We start from the raw sequence: 14883 nt of genomic DNA, 5'->3' as shown, positions 1-14883 counted from the left end.
TCATCTGTCAAATGGGCGCAACACTGGTATCCGTCTTACTGTCTTATTATCTGTTGTTGGCATCAAACACTTTAGTACGTGTCACTTGCTGAATACCAGCTTGTACTGTCCACAGGATTAACACCTTGGTGCACACGAGGTGATGAGCCTTGGAAAATGTGGGTGGCTTTCCTGCTTTTTAAGCCTTTAAGAGAATGTGACAGTTACGACTTTTGACTTTAATCCAATGTTTAGAGGTACAGGAACTTTTCAAACCACTAGTAAGAACTTGTGTGAAGTGAACTAGTTAAATCTGTAAGTTTTAAGCTTCTGTCGTGTGCTTCTATTTAGGGAAATGTTTAAAGAAGCCATCATTTCTTTCATTCATCCACTCATCAATTCAGGGGGGCGGGGGGTCTAAGCAGGCCAGTGGGATGCTAGTTCTTTCGGCAATGCAGCCTGGGTGCTGCGTGGTCCCCTGAAGGAGAACCTGCTAGGGGACACGTCCATTAGAATGCCGGTGCCGGACCAACCCTCCTGTGGAGGGGCTTGAAGAGCAGAGTGGCTGATGCACCCTTGCCCTGGTCTGGCCTAGGCTGTTCCACTGGCCTAGCTGACTCTTCCTGGCTCACCGGGATTAGACGCAAGGTCCTGCTGAGCCCACAAGGCAGTGAATATACACCTCCCCGCAGCTGGATCTCTATGCCTGCCTGGCTCTTTACCCCCTACCCCTTATCCCTGGCTTCCTCTCCCTCAGATAACAGCCAGTACCCAGTGGGGTTCTCGAAGCCTCAGGGGTGCCCACCCCCTGCGCCTACCCTCCAGCATTTCCGTCTCTCACTTCGGGCCATCTCAAGCAACCACCTTAAGCTTCCCTCTCCTAAATCCTCTCCCCAGGTTATGTCCTGGTCCAGACCTAAAACCCCTTTAAACATCCCCAGTGTAGACCCCTCCTGGAACTGCAGACTTGCCTGTCCATCTATCCATCTCTTTTTCTCTCTTTCCCCCCACACCCCATCCCCGCGCCCCCCCCCCCCCCCACTTCTGGAACATCTTCAGATTCACCGGGTCCAAAATGCAACTTCTGACCTTCCCCCCTACAGCCTGCTCCCTCCACCCAATTTCTTCATCCTCATTCTCCCAGATGTTCAGAAAAGGAGAAGAGGAAGAGGAAGAAGAAGAAGAAGAAGAAAAGAAAAAAGAAACCAAAAAACTTAGGGTGGTCCTTCACTCCCTACCTTCCTTCACAGCCTGATGCAGCAGGCAGAGGACTCTGTCCCTAAGCTCTATCTGGACTCAGGGTGCTTTGCCTTCACCCTAGTCTGGACCGCGTCCTGACGCTCCTGGACTCTACTGCGGCAGTCTCATCGGTCTCCCTGCCTCCACCTTCATCGCCCCTCTCCCACCCCCCGAGCAACTTTGGGGAAACTTAAAATCCTAGCGCAGATCCTGTCCCTCTTGCGTCCCCCACTCTCCGTGGCTTGTGGCGGCCCAGGAAGGAAGGTCCCGCCGGTCAGGTGCCTTCCCGGGTGTGACTCCGCCCCCCAGGTTCCACTGCCCGCGGACACCGCAGGGGCGCTCGGCTTCCCTCGAGGTATCCCGAGGGCTCCCGCCCCAGTCGCACGTCCAAGCTTTTGCACGTGCTCGTCCTTCTGCCTGCAACTCCCCCTCCACGTTCTCCCACTGGCTGTCGGAAATGGGGACCCCACTCAGAGCACCCCACCGTGTTGGACACAGCCGCCCGGCCTTCAGTGACCAAGGCAGGCGCCCTCATTCGGAGCTTTAGGATGGGGAGGTGGCGTCGGGCGGGTGAGCACCTGGGGACGACTGCACCCCTGCGCCGGGTCCGACAGCGCAGCCGCCGCCATCGGGGCCTGCTGGCGGAGTGAGGCCAGGAGACCCGGGCGGGGACCCGAGCTCCGCGGGCCCCAGCCCGCCCCGGCGGCGGGGTGACACCGGGCGGCGACGCCGCCGAGCCTCAGGCCCGGCTCAGTGCCGCGGGGACGTCTTCTCTTCCGTCACCTCCGGTGTGACTCGGGGATCCCGGGCCGGGAACGGGTAAGATAACCACGGCGAGGACAGAGCCAGAAGTCCCGCCCCGAGAGGGCGCGTAATGCACGCAGACGACCCTCTCCGGCCTCTTCATTGGCCAGCGGCGCCGCGGCTTACGGAGGAGAGCATCCTGGGTGATGTAGTTCTCTAGCACCAGGCAAAGGCCAAGGGCCTGGGAGCTGATGAAAGTTAGCGCGTCCAGTACAGTATTCTCAGTCAGGGCCCCGAGGAAAGACTTCAGACAGGACCGTGGTTACGAAGACGAAGAAGGCATGCCGAAGGGTCCCGAAGCAGGTAGACGAGGGTGGCTCCCGACTCTGGTTCCCTCGGGAGAGAAAAAAAATCCCCCCTGCCTGTATGGTTAGAAATGGTGTTCCTAACTAGCTAGCAACACCGTTTTACCCACTTGTGTCTTACTCCGTATCCCGACGTGTGCCCAGTTCTTTACAAATATGGGATCTAGCAGGAAACAAAGGGACTTCCCAGGAGCCATTTCCTGGGGGGATAGTGGCTGCGGTGGTCACATGTGGACCAGGGGCCATCTGAACCCCAGGGAAAAGTCTGGAACACCATGATTTCCTCTTCTGGCTGGGAGGTGGTTAGAATTTCACCGGAAATTTTAGTGACGGGGTCTGCGTAGGGAGTTGAGATGATCTCAGGGAAACAGCTGTGAAATACCTATTTCATTAAATCTGCTAATAATGATTATGCTAAGATGGGGGCAGAAATAGCTCTGGATAAACATATCTGGGACACGCTCAAAGGCTAGGATCTCATTTAGTTTGACCAGGGAACAGAAGTTTGAGAAGCCGACGACATGGTTACACTGGAAATGTGGCTACTCTGACGCTTTGACTTTTTTTTTAATTTTTAAAAAATGTTTATTTATTTTTGAGACACACACACGCACACAGAGCATGAGCAGGGAAGGGGCAAAGAGAGAGGGAGACACAGAATCCAAAGCTGCTCCGGGCTCTGAGCTGTCAGCACAGAGCCCCCACGCGGGGCTCGAACCCATGAGCTATGAGATCATGACCTGAGCCCAAGTCGGAAGCTTAACCTGAAGTCAGACGGTTAACCGACTGAGCCACCCAGATGTCCCTGACGCTTTGACTTTCTAAAGTATGACATTTTTTTTTAATTTTTTTAATGTTTATTTATTTTTGAGACAGAGAGAGACAGAGCATGAACGGGGGAGGGTCAGAGAGAGGGAGACACAGAATCTGAAACAGGCTCCAGGCTCTGAGCTGTCAGCCCAGAGCCCGATGCGGGGCTCGAACTCACAGACCGAGAGATCATGACCTGAGCCAAAGTCGGCTGCTTAACCGACTGAGCCACCCAGGCGCCCCTAAAGTATGATATTTTAAACCATTCTTCAGGACACTGGGCAATACCAACTTGAAGAGAGAGGCAAGGTGGGAATTGAGGGAGTTTTCGGAATGGTAATGACCAAGTACTCACACAACTGCTCCTTAGTAACCCGTTGGTTTGGTAACTTCCCTCCTCTCCACAGACCCCTACATTTGGGCTCACGCTCGAGCCTAAGCAGGCACTGAGATGCAGCTCATTCCTTGCTGTCCTCGAGAGAAACATTCCTACTAACCACCCCCCGCCCCAGATCATGCTGCCCATTCACCCCCACAGCTTCCCATCCCTGTCATAGTTCCTGCTAGCCCTGCTCACCGCTCCTTATTTAAAAAAAAAAAAAAAAAAAAAAAGCCTTTTCCTGTTCGATTTTGAGATGCCTGTGGATCTTGCGGTCGGAGCATTCTATTGCAACAGTCTTTTCATAAATTCTTTCTTTACCTACCCCTGGATCTGTTTTATTGACAGATTTAAAGTGTTGTGAGGCAACTCAAGATTGGACTTCACTTACAGAACCCTGTCGTACCTGCCCAGGTACCTAACGGCACCTTGCAATTTTTTCGAACTCGGCTCTTGTTGGTGAATTCGGGAATCCTTTGGTAAATTCAGTTCTCGCACCAGTGCTCTGGGCATCATGTCTATTACAGCACAGTAAGGAGTTACTTTGATTCGTTGGGCATAGGAATCTTTCTTTGGCACTTTGAGTGGGCAGTCGTTCCCTGACTCTTGAGAAGGAAACTTCCCTACTCTTCTGTATGATGACTCCTTTGTTTTTCCTTGGGAATTGGAGGAGGGAATTTCTTTGGCCCTTCCGACAGGGACGATACAGGGGAGTAATCAAGCAGGACTCTTTCCTGGCTTCTTTAAGGGCTTATCTCTGGTCTAATGAACTAATATCGTGGGTAACTCTCACTCTACTTTTCCTGCTGGACTATATGCTCCATCATTATGGCATTAATTCAGTTCAATACCTTCAAAAGTAGCAAGATTTTACTACAGAGAATTTAGAATTTCGGTGGCCTCTTTGGGAAACATGGGATCTCCCCATGCTGGCTCATCAATTACCTATCCCTTCTATCACCCGCCCCCCCATCCTCCTTCCTCCTTTTCATGACCTTCAAACTTCCCTTCATCTCCCTGAATCCTTCGATCCGTCTCTCCCCCTTTAACACTCCTACCTCCTCTATCCCTCTATCCACTTCTGCCAAACTTTTTCCATCCCACTTGGGCCCTTCAACATCTTATAGTCACTTAAACTCTAGGCCCCCCTCTCCCTGTTGGAAGTTATTGAGCGGCTTCGGGACCCCGAGAGCAAACACCTAATGCTGAAAAAGCTACTTAGAAACAGGCTGAGTGCTTTATCAACTCAGATGAGCTTTAGACACCCAGACAGACGGTCACCTGATATCTCCTCAGTCCCTTGCCCAAGATTTAATCCACAGCCTCCAAAGAAAATTAAGGGTCTCCTCCACTAATATTGTTGGGGGCACTTCAGCTCTCATAATGAGCAGATGTCCTCCATTGCCCCATCCGCCAGAAATGTAGTCCTGATTTTTATAAAAACGTAAAGGTGTCCAAGGGCAAGAGCCAACTGTTTGTAACCAATGAGTTAAAAATTAGAAATTAAAGCCATTAGTTCAGCCATTAGTTCTCTGTGTCTGCCTGTCTATGTATTTATGTATGTTCTTTTCCTATCCCTAGATAGTATTAACATATTAGATTATAAAATGCCTTAAAGAACTCTATTTTAATTGGCTTAGAGGTAAATAAGCACTTCTTTTTTTTTTTTTTTTTTTTTTTTTAATATATGAAATTTACTGTCAAATTGGTTTCCATACAACACCCAGTGCTCATCCCAAAAGGTGCCCTCCTCAATACCCATCACCCACCCTGCCCTCCCTCCCACCCCCCATCCACCCTCAGTTTGTTCTCAGTTTTTAACAGTCTCTTATGCTTTGGCTCTCTCCCACTCTAACCTCTTTTTTTTTTTTTTTTTTTCCTTCCCCTCCCCCATGGGTTTCTGTTATGTTTCTCAGGATCCACATAAGAGTGAAACCATATGGTATCTGTCTTTCTCCGTATGGCTTATTTCACTTAGCATCACACTCTCCAGTTCCATCCATGTTGCTACAAAAGGCCATATTTCATTTTTTCTCATTGCCACGTAGTATTCCATTGTGTATATAAACCACAATTTCTTTATCCATTCATCAGTTGATGGACATTTAGGCTCTTTCCATAATTTGGCTATTGTTGAGAGTGCCGCTATAAACATTGGGGTACAGGTGCCCCTATGCATCAGTACTCCTGTATCCCTTGGGTAAATTCCTAGCAGTGCTATTGCTGGGTCATAGGGTAGGTCTATTTTTAATTTTCTGAGGAACCTCCACACTGCTTTCCAGAGCGGCTGCACCAATTTGCATTCCCACCAACAGTGCAAGAGGGTTCCTGTTTCTCCACATCCTCTCCAGCATCTATAGTCTCCTGATTTCTTCATTTTGGCCACTCTGACTGGCATGAGGTGGTATCTGAGTGTGGTTTTGATTTGTATTTCCCTGATAAGGAGCGACGTTGAACATCTTTTCATGTGCCTGTTGGCCATCCGGATGTCTTCTTTAGAGAAGTGTCTATTCATGTTTTCTGCCCATTTCTTCACTGGGTTATTTGTTTTTCGGGTGTGGAGTTTGATGAGCTCTTTATAGATTTTGGATACTAGCCCTTTGTCCGATGTGTCATTTGCAAATATCTTTTCCCATTCCGTTGGTTGCCTTTTCGTTTTGTTGGTTGTTTCCTTTGCTGTGCAGAAGCTTTTTATCTTCATAAGGTCCCAGTAATTCACTTTTGCTTTTAATTCCCTTGCCTTTGGGGATGTGCCGAGTAAGAGATTGCTACGGCTGAGGTCAGAGAGGTCTTTTCCTGCTTTCTCCTCTAAGGTTTTGATGGTTTCCTGTCTCACATTCAGGTCCTTTATCCATTTTGAGTTTATTTTTGTGAATGGTGTGAGAAAGTGGTCTAGTTTCAACCTTCTGCATGTTGCTGTCCAGTTCTCCCAGCACCATTTGTTAAAGAGACTGTCTTTTTTCCATTGGATGTTCTTTCCTGCTTTGTCAAAGATGAGTTGGCCATACGTTTGTGGGTCTAGTTCTGGGGTTTCTATTCTATTCCATTGGTCTATGTGTCTGTTTTTATGCCAATACCATGCTGACTTGATGATGACAGCTTTGTAGTAGAGGCTAAAGTCTGGGATTGTGATGCCTCCTGCTTTGGTCTTCTTCTTCAAAATTACTTTGGCTATTCGGGGCCTTTTGTGGTTCCATATGAATTTTAGGATTGCTTGTTCTAGTTTCGAGAAGAATGCTGGTGCAATTTTGATTGGGATTGCATTGAATGTGTAGATAGCTTTGGGTAGTATTGACATTTTGACAATATTTATTCTTCCAATCCATGAGCAGGGAATGTCTTTCCATTTCTTTATATCTTCTTCAATTACCTGCATAAGCTTTCTATAGTTTTCAGCATACAGATCTTTTACATCTTTGGTTAGATTTATTCCTAGGTATTTTATGCTTCTTGGTGCAATTGTGAATGGGATCAGTTTCTTCATTTGTCTTTCTGTTGCTTCATTGTTAGTGTATAAGAATGCAACTGATTTCTGCACATTGATTTTGTATCCTGCAACTTTGCTGAATTCATGTATCAGTTCTAGCAGACTTTTGGTGGAGTCTATCGGATTTTCCATGTATAATATCATGTCATCTGCAAAAAGCGAAAGCTTGACTTCATCTTTGCCAATTTTGATGCCTTTGATTTCCTTTTGTTGTCTGATTGCTGATTCTAGAACTTCCAGCACTATGTTAAACAAGAGCGGTGACAGTGGGCATCCCTGTCGTGTTCCTGATCTCAGGGAAAAAGCTCTCAGTTTTTCCCCGTTGAGGATGATGTTAGCTGTGGGCTTTTCATAAATGGCCTTTATGATCTTTAAGTATGTTCCTTCTATCCCGACTTTCTCAAGGGTTTTTATTAAGAAAGGGTGCTGGATTTTGTCAAAGGCCTTTTCTGCATCGATTGACAGGATCATATGGTTCTTCTCTTTTTTTTTTGTTAATGTGATGTATCACGTTGATCGATTTGCGAATGTTGAACCAGCCCTGCATCCCAGGAATGAATCCCACTTGATCATGGTGAATAATTCTTTTTATATGCTGTTGAATTCGATTTGCTAGTATCTTATTAAGAATTTTTGCATCCATATTCATCAGGGATATTGGCCTGTAGTTCTCTTTTTTTACTGGGTCTCTGTCTGGTTTAGGAATCAAAGTAATACTGGCTTCATAGAATGAGTCTGGAAGTTTTCCTTCCCTTTCTATTTCTTGGAATAGCTTGAGAAGGATAGGTATTATCTCTGCTTTAAATGTCTGGTAGAACTCCCCTGGGAAGCCATCAGGTCCTGGACTCTTATTTGTTGGGAGATTTTTGATAACCGATTCAATTTCTTCGCTGGTTATGGGTCTGTTCAAGCTTTCTATTTCCTCCTGATTGAGTTTTGGAAGAGTGTGGGTGTTTAGAAATTTGTCCATTTCTTCCAGGTTGTCCAATTTGCTGGCATATAATTTTTCATAGTATTCCCTGAAAATTGTTTGTATCTCTGAGGGATTGGTTGTAATCATTCCATTTTCATTCATGATTTTATCTATTTGGGTCATCTCCCTTTTCTTTTTGAGAAGCCTGGCTAGAGGTTTGTCAATTTTGTTTATTTTTTCAAAAAACCAACTCTTGGTTTCGTTGATCTGCTCTACAGTTTTTTTAGATTCTATATTGTTTATTTCTGCTCTGATCTTTATTATTTCTCTTCTTCTGCTGGGTTTAGGCTGCCTTTGCTGTTCTGCTTCGATTTCCTTTAGGTGTGCTGTTAGATTTTGTATTTGGGATTTTTCTTGTTTCTTGAGATAGGCCTGGATTGCAATGTATTTTCCTCTCAGGACTGCCTTCGCTGCATCCCAAAGCGTTTGGATTGTTGTATTTTCATTTTCGTTTGTTTCCATGTATATTTTAATTTCTTCTCTAATTGCCTGGTTGACCCACTCATTCGTTAGTAGGGTGTTCTTTAACCTCCATGCTTTTGGAGGTTTTCCAGACTTTTTCCTGTGGTTGATTTCAAGCTTCATAGCATTGTGGTCTGAAAGTATGCATGGTATAATTTCAATTCTTGTAAACTTATGAAGGGCTGTTTTGTGACCCAGTATATGATCTATCTTGGAGAATGTTCCATGTGCACTCGAGAAGAAAGTATATTCTGTTGCTTTGGGATGCAGAGTTCTAAATATATCTGTCAAGTCCATCTGATCCAATGTATCATTCAGGGCCCTTGTTTCTTTATTGACTGTGTGTCTAGATGATCTATCCATTTCTGTAAGTGGGGTGTTAAAGTCCCCTGCAATGACCACATTCTTATCAATAAGGTTGCTTATGTTTATGAGTAATTGTTTTATATATCTGGGGGCTCCGGTATTCGGCGCATAGACATTTATAATAGTTAGCTCTTCCTGGTGGATAGACCCTGTGATTATTATATAATGCCCTTCTTCATCTCTTGTTACAGCCTTTAATTTAAAGTCTAGTTTGTCTGATATAAGTATGGCTACTCCAGCTTTCTTTTGGCTTCCAGGAGCATGATAGATAGTTCTCCATCCCCTCCCTCTCAATCTAAAGGTGTCCTCAGATCTAAAATGAGTCTCTTGTAGACAGCAAATAGATGGGTCTTGTTTTTTTATCCATTCTGATACCCTATGTCTTTTAGTTGGCGCATTTAATCCATTTACATTCAGTGTTATTATAGAAAGATATGGGTTTAGAGTCATTGTGATGTCTGTATGTTTTATGCTTGTAGTGATGTCTCTGGTACTTTGTCTCACAGGATCCCCCTTAGGATCTCTTGTAGGGCTGGTTTCGTGGTGACAAATTCCTTCAGTTTTTGTTTGTTTGGGAAGACCTTTATCTCTCCTTCTATTCTAAATGACAGACTTGCTGGATAAAGGATTCTTGGCTGCATATTTTTTCTGTTTAGCACACTGTAGATATCGTGCCAAGCCTTTCTGGCCTGCCAAGTTTCAAAGGAGAGATCAGTCACGAGTCTTATAGGTCTCCCTTTATATGTGAGGGCACGTTTATCCCTTGCTGCTTTCAGAATTTTCTCTTTATCCTTGTATTTTGCCAGTTTCACTATGATATGTCGTGCAGAAGATCGATTCAAGTTACGTCTGAAGGGAGTTCTCTGTGCCTCTTGGATTTCAATGCCTTTTTCCTTCCCCAGTTCAGGGAAGTTCTCAGCTATAATTTGTTCAAGTACCCCTTCAGCACCCTTCCCTCTCTCTTCCTCCTCTGGGATACCAATTATGCGTATATTATTTTTTTTTAGTGTATCACTTAGTTCTCTAATTTTCCCCTCATACTCCTGGATTTTTTTATCTCTCTTTCTTTCGGCTTCCTCTTTCTCCATAACTTTATCTTCTAGTTCACCTCTTCTCTCCTCTGCCTCTTCAAGCCGAGCCATCGTGGATTCCATTTTGTTTTGCAATTCGTTTAAAGCGTTTTTCAACTCCTCGTGACTGTTCCTTAGTCCCTCGATCTTTGTGGCAAGAGATTCTCTGCTGTCCTGTATACTGTTTTCAAGCCCAGTGATTAATTTTATGACTATTATTCTAAATTCACTTTCTGTTATATCATTTAAATCCTTTTTGATCAGTTCATTAGCTGTTGTTATTTCCTGGAGATTCTTCTGAGGGGAATTCTTCCGTTTGGTCATTTTGGAGAGTCCCTGGCGTGGTGAGGACCTGCAGGGCACTTCCCCTGTGCTGTGGTGTATAGCTGGAGTTAGTGGGCGGGGCCGCAGTCCGACCCGATGTCTGCCCCCAGCCCACCGCTGGGGCCACGGTCAGACTGGTGTGTGCCTTCTCTTCCCCTCTCCTAGGGGCGGGATTCACTGTGGGGTGGCGTGTCCCGTCTGGGCTACTTGCACACTGCCAGGCTTGTGTTGCTGGGGATCTGGCGTATTAGCTGGGGTGGGTGGGCAAGGTGCACGGGGGCTGGAGGGGCAGGCTTAGCTCGCTTCTCTTTAGGTGATCCACTTCAGGAGGGGCCCTGTGGCAGCGGGAGGGAGTCAGATCCGCTGCCGGAGGTTTGGCTCCGCAGAAGCACAGAGTTGGGTGTCTGCGCGGAGCGAGCAGGTTCACTGGCAGGAACCGGTTCCCTTTGGGATTTTGGCTGGGGGATGGGCGGGGGAGATGGCGCTGGCGCCTTCGTTCCCCGCCAAGCTGAGCTCTGCCGTCCGGGGGCTCGGCAGCTCTCCCTCCCTCTGTCCTCCAGCCTTCCCGCTTTCCGAGCAGAGCTGTTCACTTATGACCTCCCAGACGCTGAGTCGCGCTTGCTGTGGGAACACAGTCCGTCCGGCCCCTCCGCTCTTGCCAGCCAGACTCGGGGGCTCCGCTTGGCCGGCGAGCCGCCCCTCCGCCCCGGCTCCCTCCCGCCGGTCCGTGGAGCGCGCACCGCCTCGCCGCCCTTCCTCCCCTCTTCCGTGGGCCTCTGGTCTGCGCTTGACTCCGGAGACTCCGTTCTGCTAATCCTCTGGCGGTTTTCTGGGTTCTTTAGGCAGGTGTAGGTGGAATCGAAGTGATCGGCAGGACGCGCTGTGAGCCCCGCGTCCTCCTACGCCGCCATCTTCCGGAACCTCTCAATAAGCACTTCTATAAATTAAATATGTCTAAAATTCTCAAAAGTTAACGGAATTTAACATCTAGGATTTTCAAAAATAGTCTTATAGAAACTAACCCAAATATTTTTTAAAGTTTTTATTTAAATTCCAGGTAGTTGGGTAGTTGGGTAGTTGGGGCGCCTGGGTGGCTCAGTCGGTTAAGGGTCCACCTTCAGCTCAGGTCATGATCTGGTGGTTCCTGAGTTGGAGCTTCAGGTCGGGCTCCGTGCTGACAGCAGGGGGCCTGCTTGGAATTTTCTCTCTCCCTCTCTCTGTCTCTCTCAAAAATAAATAAACATTAAAAAAAAGAAAACAAATTCCAGTTAGTTAGCATACAGTGTAATATTATAGTTTTTAAAATTCAAGTGAACACAAGTTCAGTAAATCTTGGCAAACAAGACTAGTTCAGTATTATTGGTTTAATAAAATTAGCTCTTTTATCTTGTGAGTTATCAAGTTTAGATAAAATATAAGCAGACTTTTTTATTCTATTTGGAATATTCTTCCTAAAACGTACACGGGTTTACTGATTGAATAGACTAACGCTACATCTATTAAACATTTAAGATTGTTAAAAATGTAAATTTGTGTTGAACCAAATTAAATCATTATCCTGACAAACTTTATGTTGCCACGAATTATGTTTTATAACATGTCAGCTTGAAAACCGTTTTCAAAATCTTCTGGTAAATTCAAACCTTAGACTTATGCTAAATTAATTAATGAATATTTATTAAATAACTAGATCATTTTTACATAAGATAAATATTGAAACGCTAATTAGTAAGCATACTTTTAAGGCTATATATGTTTGGCTCTATTAATAGTCATTTTTGCCTCGATGAAACGTTATACTACAAGAGATAATTATAGCTATAAAAATTGTGAGACCTATATTCATAAGGTCTGGTGATCTGCTACAAAATACTGGTGTGTGACAGACAGTTCACAATTTTCCACCTCCTGGCTTTCTCTAAAATTAAAGTTACTGTGGATGAATGTTGGAAGCAGTATCTGTGAGTAAAACTCTATCAGTAGCAATAGTAGCATATAGGAACAACTTTGTAGGCAAAGCATAGAAGATGTGTTCTTATTAAGGGAAAAAATAGTTTTGTCCTAAGGTAAAATGACTGGTTGCTCCAGAATAAAAAAGAAGAAAATGTAGGATAAAATTGAAACGGATGTAAATAGTGATAAAGGGGGGATTCTATGTGTTGTGGTCAAAGATGGCAAAGGATTAACAGGCTTATTTTTCATTTTTTAAAAAGGAAATTTAATATCAAATATACTCCTACAAAACCGGAATTGGGTTTTTCTCTGTTAAATAACAAAATGTTTTTGGATTGTAGATCTGCTCTTAATAGGAAATTATAAGAGTTTTTCTTTGACTTCTAAGTAATCTGTCAAGAAAGGCAAGAATACTGTGCCTCATCAGAGTAATTCCCTATGCTTTTGTGTTGATTTTATTATGTCCTTGATTATTTAAGAAACCAAAGTCTTCTCACTTTTCAAAGTTTGAACTTCTTTACAAACTGCCATAATTTCCATGCTTTGCTCTGGGAAACCTTACCAAAACTACGAATGTGATCGCCACCGAACTACATAAGTTTCAACAAGTGGTCCTTTAAAATCTTATGGCATTGGACATGATTCTGGCTTCCCAAAGGGGCACTTATACAGTGAGCGGTGGTGAGAAGGACTGCCATGCATATGTTCTCCAAAACATCTCGGATTGTCTATGCTATCACCAAAACTATTCAAACACAAACCATCAGATCACCACTGCTATTCTCACTCTACCATCTAAGGGCACTTTGGGTCCAATGTCCTCGACTCCTCTCGGTAGACTCCCTTCTGGTATCAGATTTGGGGTTTACTCCCACATTCAGCCTTTAGTAATCATTCTTTTTGTTATATTCCTAGGCATACCTCTCACCAGTGCCTTGTCTCTAAGACCTTCCAACAGCTGTTGGTTGATAAAATGCTCAACATATAATATAGGTAATACTTCAAAGCCAACAAGAATGTGTGTCCAGCCCACCCGCGAAAACCGCTGTGAGCAACTTTGACCTCATGGCAACTCTAACTCTATCCATGGTAGTGTTTGGGACAGTCTTTGCCTATTTTATTTTATTTTATTTTATTTTATTTTATTTTATTTTTTTAATTCATTTTCTTAAGTTTTATTTATTTGAGAGAGAAAGAGAGAGAGAGAGAGAGAGCACAGGGGAGGAGCAGGGAGAGAGAGAATCCCAAACATGCTCTGCACTGTCAGTTGCGGGGCTTGAACTCACGAACCAAACTGTGAGATCGTGACCTGAGCCAAAACCAAGAGTTGGACACTTACCTGACCGAGCCACCCAGGCGCCCCCTGTCTTGGCCTATTTTAAGCAACACCAGGGACTGACCAAGTGCTCCCAATTATCCATAACATACCCTCTGACCTGGCTTAACCAAACTTTAGTCACGCTTTTCTCCTCACAGGCTCCTGAATTTTGGCTCACCCCCAAGCTTAAGCAAGAACCAAGATGCAGAAATTCCCCATTCAATAGCTCATTCTGAGAATGGGCTAAAGACAGAGAAACGTTTCCCGTTTCCATGATGCGTCTGCTCGCTCCCACCAGCGGCCCCTGCACACGCACGCCAACTTCCTGCTGCCCCTGCTCCCCCTTTCCTATAAGAGAAACACCTTTTTCTGTTCAATTCTGAGACCCTCGCGGGACCTGTGGTCAGAGCATTCTCTCTGTTGCGGCGGTCTTTTCGAATAAAGCTGCTTCTTACATAAATCTGGATTTGTTTTTACTTGACAGTAAAAATAAGCAGGGATTCTGTGGTTTAATGGTTACTCCTCATTTAACAGATACAATTAAGCCCCTACTGTGTTTCAGGCCCCGTTGTGGGTGCAAAGGACACATCAAAAACGAAAAGACGTAGACCCCTGCCCTCACGGGGCTTGTGTTCCAGTCAAGGAAGAGGGAAGGGAACCATAAACAACTAAAAAGTTAAATGCTACTGCATAGAGAGCCAGTTATGGGTGATGAGAAATGGGGAATCCTGCCCCCTGCCCCCGACGAGGGCAGTAAGGGAAGGCCTTACTAATCCAGGGCATTTAGGCAAAGGCTTCAAAAAGCGAGGGACCGACTCTGCAGCTCTCCTGGGGGCAGAAGAAACGGCCGGGGACAAAAGCCCTCAATTGGCCTTGCGTGTGCCCTTCTGAAAAAGCGACGGGGCTCGTGCCGAGGGGACCAGGTGAGCGAGGAGGAGAGTAGAAAGGGATGAGCCGCTGGTGAGAGACAGCAGGCAGGAAAAGGAGGGAAGTAATAGGAAATTCATCTCTCCGTTTCCGTGACCACTCGGTTCGCGGCGCACAGGCCGCACCGTGCTGTCTGTGGTGGTGAAGAGGGGAGGCGTTTGTCGTGGTCTGAGGGCAAGGAGGGAGGGGACGGGTGCTTTGAAGTAAAGACACCCGAGGCGACTCCTCGCACACCCGAAGCAGGTAGACAAGCGAAAGGGTGGGCAGGCGCCTTCCAGACCGAGCGAGGCGGGGAGACTTCGCAAAGGCGCCGAGGCCCAAGGAAACACCGGTCCTTCGGGAGTAGACGTGTAGGCGATGACCGCCATCGAAGGTAGAAGGGGGGAGTTGGGAGAAAAGATGGCCCCGGAGACGCAAAGAGGTAAGAGGGCAAAGGCACGGCCGCGCATGTGTTAATGTAATGGCTGTATCGCTCTGCTGTGAAATA

The 14883-nt window shown here is 45.9% G+C and overlaps 1 long non-coding RNA gene across 3 annotated transcripts; it reads left to right on the top strand.

The window, feature by feature from the left end:
- The first annotated feature begins 2062 nt into the window (after window positions 1–2062).
- On the top strand, window positions 2063–14182 carry LOC145714656 (uncharacterized). Of its 3 annotated transcripts, none has more exons than XR_014136922.1 (3): window positions 2063–2325; window positions 3865–4047; window positions 13628–14182. It is a non-coding gene; the product is annotated as an uncharacterized LOC145714656 (long non-coding RNA). The 3 variants fall into 3 exon arrangements; XR_014136921.1 differs by having other exon boundaries at window positions 2072–2325; window positions 3865–3995; window positions 13628–14162; XR_014136923.1 differs by having other exon boundaries at window positions 2083–2325; window positions 3865–3930; window positions 13628–14156.
- The last annotated feature ends 701 nt before the right edge of the window (window positions 14183–14883 follow it).

Source organism: Panthera onca, chromosome X (assembly GCF_046562875.1).
Source record: "Panthera onca isolate mPanOnc1 chromosome X, mPanOnc1 haplotype 2, whole genome shotgun sequence".
In the NCBI taxonomy this organism is placed as follows: Eukaryota; Metazoa; Chordata; class Mammalia; order Carnivora; family Felidae; genus Panthera; species Panthera onca.
This window is presented reverse-complemented; position numbering and strand designations above follow the sequence as displayed.